We start from the raw sequence: 8,939 nt of genomic DNA on the forward strand, positions 1-8,939 counted from the left end.
CAAAATTGAAGGTCTTAATGAGCACTTGGCAGCCAAATTCGTGGGAAGACAAGGGAGAGGATTTGTAGGAAGATGTCCCCTTCATTTATGGGCCCTTACCTCGAATTCTCCACCATCAGCTCGGAGTTCAAAGGCCACCAAATCAATCAACACAAGGGGAGCCAAGCAAGTCAAGTAGGACTGCTGTTAACTACAAATCTTGGGCAGCCGAGTCCCTAAAGTTTAGGAGGACTGTTGGGTCCTCAATTTGTATAAATAAGAAGCCTTAGGGCCTCATTTTGGTTAGCCAGTGGATGTTAGCTACTTAGCCAGTAGATAGTAGCTAGTGGTTAGTCATTTTGCAGCCATTAGTTAGCTAGTTTGTAGTTCGATTTTTATGCAATAGGTTATCTTTGCTTTCAGCTCATTTTCAAGTCCTTCTTGTGGACAGTTTTGATGTAACTCTTCATTTCTTGATCAATAAAGATGAATCCAGCTTTGCACCAGCTCTAAATCTCTCTTGGGAGGCTGTAGCTCTTGGGGTTGGGCCCATCTCAAGCGCCGAGTACCTCCTTCGTTTATCTTTATGTGTTTGCTGCGTTCTTAAAATAAAATCTGCTATTTAGATTTAGATCTTGCTTCATTATTTAGATTTCTTTTGATCGTTAAAGTAGCTGTTTATGTTTAGAATATATTGGTAGGATAATAACAGGAAAAAACTCCAAAAAAGGGTCAGCAAACGCTTTTGGTTTCACCTCTTCCTTATTGGATCAGGGGCTGGAGTTGAAGTAACCATGCTGTCCCAAACAAAAACACTTTCTTTGCTTCACCATGCAATCATTAGTGTTTGAATCTCGTTCGTAGAACTTGATATCAGTTTGGATGCATGCTTAGGTTTATGATCACTTAGTTTCATAGTTGTTTCACATGGTTTCACTGCAAATAAACTTCTGTTCATTTCCCTTTGTTGTTAGGTCAGATTAGAGTGAAGTAACTAGGTCATAGGTTTTATAACTAGATCTTTGTTTTCTTGCATGTCTTTGTTTGTTCAGTTTGAAAAACCACTTGTAGAGTACCTGTTATCCTTCCTTACCTACCCATACTCCATCCAACCTACCTGCTTCGCCCTTCACTTATAACCCTTACCTTACATTTGCCTCATCCGCTTACTTTGCCATGATTCTCATCTTCTTGTGCAACATCGCTTCATCCATTCTTGAACAAATCCAATTGCTCCTTAGCCTCATCCACCAAGCCCTAGACCTCTTCACACCCCTATTTCACCTCCATACTCATTCCTCCATCTTTTTCCCTCCATCCATTCTCCAAAATCCTCTTTTTAGAACATCCTGTAGAAATCTCAGAACATCCTGTAGAAACCCCTGCAGACTTCCTGTAGAAGTTCATAAACACAGTTGCATGGCATCCAGACTTTGTGAAACTCTCGGAAAGAATGTTAGGGATCCCTTAGACCCTCTCTGTACCCTCCTGACCTCTTCCATGCATTTCTCCTCCTTGATCCACCTCTGCACAGTGAAAAGCGAGTTAAAAGCACATGCATGATAATTCCAATAACTTAATCAAAAATACAAAAAGATGTTTTCTTCAGATAGTGATAACTTAGATACATGCATTTTACCTTCATAGAAGTAATGGCATCTCTTTCAGTAGTTTGCATGCTCTCCTTTGCGTCAGTAGGACTAGCTGGTAGAATTAGGGTTTGCTAGGGTTTGCGTTCCTTTGTGGCTTTCATTTTCTTTTCGCAATTAGATTAGCTTCCTTCGAGGTAGCTTTCATCCATCAATTAAAAAGCTTCTTCTAAGAGCTCATAGAAGTTGGTTGTTATAGACATTTTTGTGCCTTACAGCATTGAGCATGGAATGTCCATAATCTAAGGGATCCAAAGTCCCTAAACATGTTGTTCCTACCCCTAGAGGAACAAGGCTAACAAACCACAGCAATTCACAGAAGTTCTCCACCTGAAACTGCTCAAAAACAAGACAATTCAGGATCATTTCAGTGGCTACACTAGCTGTTTGCGCTGAATGTCAAAGCCAACACTGGCTACCTGCTTTGAATGTCAACTGGAACAAAGGCTACCTGCGCCGAACGAGAGTGGACAAGTGGCAGGCTCATTTCTCAAGGTGTCAAAACCCAGGAAGCTTCCAAAATGACACTTGCCTCAGGGAATTCGACTGGTGATGAGTAAGAGGTTCCAAATCTCCAAGTGGAAGCAAGAACCTCCAAGTGGACTCAAGAACTGACAGAGGGAGAGGACACTAGTCAGATCTCAAGCTGACTCATCCTCTCTCCAAACATCTATATATGGATCTCTCCTCCATGAGATCTAGAGGCTGGAATTTTGTTATTGCAAAGAATTGTTGTTGGTTTGAGACTAGAATCATTGGGTGCTTAATGCTTTGAAGGGGCTGAAGATAGGAATTCCATTTGCTGGGAAGGAGATGCTGGATTGGAGCCCTCTGGGTTGTATCTCTTCCTGAACCTTGTTATTCATCAATAAAGCTATCTTGGTTTCTCCTATATGCTGATGTATTTTGATATATGAATGTATTAGCGTATTTGGTTTATTTCTAATCCTAAACTAGCTATGAATGTGAATATATATCTTTGTGTAGTGTTCTTCTCTTGTCACAAGTAGCTGTTCTCTTGTCGCAAGTAGCTGTTCTCTTGTGATCTTGCAGGAAGTTGAAGCTGGATAAGCAAGAAGGCAAGTAGCTGTGAACACCCAAAGAGAAGAGAGACCGGATCGAGGGACAAACGGAAGACACCGGTAAGTCTATTGATCTCTCTTCTTTCACATTTCATAAAGGAAGAAACCAGTATAGCTGTACTCGTTTATTGCTAAGGCACTGTCACACCTTAGGTGGATAGGATCGTCCTGCATGGGCATTTTTCCCCACAAAAAATTGGCGACTCCACTGGGGAGATCTGTTTAGTCATTTTATTTGTGTTTCTATCATTTTTTGCATCATAGACTTGACAGAAACAGTCGAACTGCATCTTTCTCGGATGCAAAGTAGAAAGTTGCTGCTTTGATCCAATTGCTGGACTTGTCTATGATCTTAACAATGGATTCACAAATGATTTGATGATCCCTGTGATAGATCTTAGTAGCCCTTCAAAGCATCCCTTTGATTACACCTTGCTTGTTGCTTTTATTTGGCCTAAAACAGTGAATTAAATAGCAATCTGTGACCCAGAACCTGAGGGAAACGAGAGTTTCTCCTTCAGCGCAGACCCAGTGAAGGGATTCTGCATTTCAACGCAGGTCCCGTGAAGGTTACCTGCACTGAATGTCGAAACCCCTATGTTGAGGTTGCGCTGAACCAGTTTTGCCTTGTGCAGCTGGGGTTCTCTGCTCTGTTTTGCCTTGTTTTGATCTCTGATTTTTGCAGCCTGTAACTAGCATAGGTACCAGTCTGAAAACTCCTTTTCTCTGCTTACATTCCGCCTCCTTTTGTACAAAAAGACTGTGAGTGTTTTTATGTGTTTGTGGCATCATTTACAGTTTTCCTTTGCATGAGTGAAATAGTCATCCTGTAGCCCTTGATTCAGATCTGTTGATTGTGATCTTAGAAGAGAGTTCATTGGCTGTTTGCAGATTGATTATACATTTAATTTTGCTTATTGTTTTGAATTTGTCTCTTTTAAGTGTCGAAACAAGTCTTTATTTCGAAAATCGTTAAGTGTTGTAATCTCTTCTATCTTCTCTGATTTCGAAAAAGTAAACTTGTTTGTATTGATCATTTAAAAGAAAATTCAAAGTTGTACAAAAAGCTTTCTTTGTAGCATGGAAAATTTTAGGGGCTAATGTTCGCCCAGTGGGCTAATTTTCCATGATTTTTCCAAAAAATGATTCGCCAATTTCCAATTTTTATAAAAGATGATTCGCCCAAATTTTAGAATATAAAATTATTTTACCTTAAAAATCGCCAACATTATATAGAGACTATATATAAAATCATTATAAATTTGAATAATTTTGCAAATATATCATTAAAAAATTTATAGTTTTCATATTAGGGATTAGTGAGATTCGCCAATTTTTTTAAACTCCAAGAAAATTTTCCATCCTTAAAATTTTCCTTGCTTTGTAGGCATCAATACTAAGAAAGCGGAAAACAAACACCTGCATTGTGCATTTTCATTTGATAGTTTGCATGTCTGATTTAGGAAAAGTGCATTAGAGTGTGCTGATTGCTCTTTGAGAAAAGATGGTGTCTTTCTTTTCCCTTAGTAGCTAGGATTTTCAAAGGTTAAAAGATATAAAGCTTGCTTATCATCTTTAGATTGCATTTAGGAATTGTATCATACATCTCGTGGTGAACCTCAAAAGGCAAACTTCTAAAAAGATCAACTTAAAATAAATTGAATGAACTTAACAACGCTTTGCAACATAACGCACAACATAGAGGTCTAGGCTAGAGACGTGTTCCGGCGTCGTAAAGCCTGGTGACTGTCGATCTCGTTGATGGTGGGTGATTCCTCCTGAGGGACGATAGCGCCAGTACGGATTGTGCTCCCACGTACCGTCGCGTATATATTGGGAGACCCCTATAGGCATAAAACCTTTATCCTTAGGAAGCCGTGTCGGCCGCCCTACTGATCGCAATGCACTGAACACAGCATTCAGGAAGATCGACCGCCCGTACCCTAAAAAGTATTCTGCGGTTTTGCGAAAAGTTTGGCACACCCTCTGCCTAGAACTCCAGAGCAGTTCCTTTTGGCCTTTTTCAGACTCTATAACGGAAAAAGTCCATCCGAGCATTTGTCACTTCGGGCTTGTTAAAACATCGAAGGAGACTAGAGTCATCTTTAGCTTTTTCTCGACTCTTTAAAACTGAAAAAGCAAGTTGTGTATAAAAGCGTCGTTAAAATTTATTTTAAATGGAACAATCACCCCTATTCCTGCGTTGATCTTTAGGTTGAAAAAATGGAGCACACCAACCAAGGAATTCCCCTTGGTGGAAATCCTAGTCCCTTCTCCTCTTGGGGAGATGTTGGTGCGCCCCACATGGCCACATTGTCGCTTCCAGGACTGACAATTGGCCTGCCAGTCTGGCTCTTTTCAACCAATGTCGTTCAGAGCACCAACATTCCTGAACAGTCGAGTCAACAGTTAGACCAGACCAGAGTTGCCCACCAACCTTCTACTTCATCTTCCTCTCCTCCTTCCTCTTCGCTTGACGGAACTGGTAAAAACAAAAACCGAGTTCCTAAGGAGAAGAAGGAAAAGAAGAAGAAGGAGCCAAAGGCGACTGGGGGCAAACAAGTGTCGTCTGACAAAAATCCACACACAGCACTGACCAGGCCTAAATCGCCATGTGTTATATGCAAGGGAGACCATTTCCACAGAGATTGTCCCTGTATCGCTCGAATACTAAGGGACTTGTCTCCCCGTTTGCACAATTCGGTAGCATCAACCTCTGATAGCCATGTTGATTGCTCACCGTCGACTAGTGAAAGTGAAGCCCCAGGACAGAGAGGGAAAGCTAAATTTCCCTGCAGACTGTGTGAAGGCGATCATGCCATCCACCGTTGTCCCTTCTTAGACGAGGCAAAAAGAGTTCTAGAAGATCGCCCGATTTTACGAGCGCAACTTCCTCCTGGATATCAAAAACTCTTGCCAAGTCCTTCGCTAGTTGAGAACCCGGCTGACCCGCCCAGGTGGTCAGCCGAAGCACCTGTCATTGAAGATGAACCGTCTGAATCCGTACCTGACGAAAGTCTAAAGGTTGAAATGGCAGTTGACCCGGTTTTGCCTTCAGAGGCTCTATCTTCGAATGATACCATCACAAAAGAGAGTAAAGACGACACCATCCAAATTCTCTTCATCAACACTGACTCTGATGAACAAGGGGGCAATGCCACCATTCCTTTATCACAGGAGGGAAGTTCGTCAGAGTGATATCCGGCCGTCTATTCGGTCCCACCACCAAGCAACCTAGTTGTCTCGTTCGACTAGAACCAACTAGGCAGACCCCGGTTGCCAGCCAGTATACCATTCAGAATTATTGTCCAAATATACAGAATGGTAATGGCTGGCACTATCATTGATGAAGGGGCATCTGTGAGTATCCTTTCCTCTATTGCTTGGAAAGCGCTTGGTTCGCCTGCGCTTTTGCCTGAAATGAGAAATCTATCAGGCTTTGATAAAGGAACCAGTCGACCTTTAGGGATCCTCCCCAATGTGCCCATAACATTGAAAGGGAAGACCGTTCAAATGAACGTGATGGTCGTTCAAGGACCCTTGGATTATAACCTACTCCTTGGACGAGACTATGCATATTGCATGGGAGCTATCGTTTCCTCACTCTTTAGAGTAATGTGTTTTCCGCATGAAGGAAGAGTGGTCAAGCTCGTGGACCAACTTTCGTTTCCCGGATCACGCATCGCAAATAGTCATGAACCATCCTTAAATGGTCTATTCACGCAAGAAGTGTCTCAACCCACGGTCCGTCCTCCTGATGAGCGCGAGTAATCCGGGAGGATATGACTGGAACCCAGGGGGCATGCGTCCTGGTCTGCTTCGGCAGGGAAACTTTGGGTATAAAGTAGGTTTCCGCGGGAGAATATGACTAGTCTGTACCCCGTCCGTCTAGGAAGAGGGTTATTCTAGAATAAGATTCTTTTGTCAAAGTTATGTGAGAGGACGGGACCCGTCGCTCACCTTTGTCTATTTCGGTAGACATTGCTGAGGAAGTGTTTTGTTTGAAAGATTAACGAGACAATCTTTGGGTAACCTGAAAGAGGTAGGCCTCTCTCGGTGAAACGAAAGTTTTGACAGAAATGAAGTAGGGGTAACCTTGAAATCATACTCTATACCTGGGGGCATGCAAACCTTTTGGAGTGCAAGCAAAGAGCGGTTATTTATCTGTTTTTTAGGTTAGCCGTTTCCTAACTTGCATAAAGAAAGGATCCGGAGCAAAGCTTACGTGAGATGAAGCTCCATAAAAAATAACATCTTCAATGAGACACTCTTATCATATGACTGGGTAATCGAGCAGTTTTAGCATAAAGTTCATGCTCGTTAAAAAATAAACGCAAGATCCGAGCAGTTTTAACGCGGACTTCATGCTCGTTAAAAAATAAACATAAGCAATGAGCAAGTGTTTCCACCAGCGTTTAAGCTCATTTTAAAATAAAAAATGAACCTATTTCGGTAAATAACCATTGTGTACGTAACTTTATCAGCCATTAAAGCCTTGGTCGTGTTTGCACCGTCACCTCCACTTTTCATTTGGCCGATCGTTCACCTCCATATGATTGTTTACCCATTTTGAGGAACAGCTGCGAAGAGTGATTTCACCTAGCCATCCTTGTGACACTGCCGTGATTGGAAAATTCCAACCTGTACCTGGAATCAGCTGCTAACCCTGTTTATCACTCGTTCCTCAAAAGACGAGTCTTCTTTAAGCTCTTTTCAATTGACTCGTAAAATATGAAAAGATTGCCGAGTCCTTGGCCTTCCAGCTCGTTAAAGGGACAGGAAGTGCTATCCCTCCTCTAGATTTTAATCTTTTTGGACCTGAGGGATTATTGCACAAAAAGATCGAGCGCTTGTGTGTTCGGCTCGTTAAAACTATCGAAAACTCATCCCTTCTGTATTGTTTTATACTTTTTCGGACTTAAGGGATTAGATGACGAAAAAGGAATTTTGGAGTTAACTTTATGTACCTTTTCAGACTCTCTAAAAATGAAAAGGACCGAGTTATCCTTGTCGTTAGACTCGTTAAAATCATTAAATAGCGACAAACTTGTCTTTAGACGAGAACGAGTTTCACTATCGCTAGGCTCGTTAAAACATAGCGATGGGCTTGCCCGAAGGGCAGGTTATAGAACAAGCATATGTTATCCTCCTCAAGCTTGACAAAAATAAAGAGGTACTGGTCAGCAATGACTGTGGAAAAATTGGGAGAAACTAAAGAAAACTTTGATGGTAGCAAGTCACTCTTGAACACGACACTTTTCCTCCGTACCACATTCGGGTTGGGTTGTTTCATTCACCGGTCACATCCATGGTCTCGCCATACCATCCATATTTGGGGTAATGCTACCGATCCATCGTATCAGTGTCACCATATGTTCAAGAGAAGTCGTTCAGAAAAAGTCAACCGTGTCCCATCCACTGCCATACATTATCCTTCATCCTTTCATGACCGCCACCCTGAATCATATGTCACAGATCGTTTTCACCTCCATTAAAATCATTAGCTCCGTTCCGTGTCACTGATGTGGGATTCATTAAGGCCCTCCTTTGACGGATCGCTTCTTGTCGACATCAGCTCATTATCCAAGAAGTTGATCTAGGAACAACCCCTTTAGTACTTTGAAGCTTGCATGCCACAATGGCAAGTTTCTCACTTCCGGCGACAGGTATACATCAATGACCTTCGACCGAAATATTTTGCGTGGTGTTCGACGCCAAGTCCTTTATTCACACCACGTGAATTGTACTGCAGTACCTTGAGGGTCATTATCATTATCGGTGATTCCTCTCGCGCTTGTTAACGGTTTACATCATTGACCGGTAATCAAGCGATGTCTTTCCATGTTCGACTTCAGAACAATTCTCACATGGATCGACTTGTACTTAGAGTGAAGATCGAACGAGTTTGAAGGCCCCGGATCTAGTTTCATCCATCTGGGCTGTGATATATATTCAGGAAAGATGAAGACATTGACATGTACATCATTGCAGTAGATAATCATCCTACTCAAAGGATGATAATTTCATCAAAATTATCAGTCTACCATCAGACGATTGTCTGTTCTATGTACAGAAAAATGAATTTATAAAGCTAAGCATGGGAATGCCCGCCTCAGCTAGATCATGAAAGCAGTATGAAAAATAATGTATTGTATTGTATTGTATTACAGGTCTCCTCCCAGCATTGGATGAACTTCGGATCCCCCTGATAAAGCATTTCGCCCGATAA

Source organism: Pinus tabuliformis, chromosome 7 (assembly GCF_031772625.1).
Source record: "Pinus tabuliformis cultivar Carrire ecotype Pingquan chromosome 7, CPIR1, whole genome shotgun sequence".
In the NCBI taxonomy this organism is placed as follows: Eukaryota; Viridiplantae; Streptophyta; class Pinopsida; order Pinales; family Pinaceae; genus Pinus; species Pinus tabuliformis.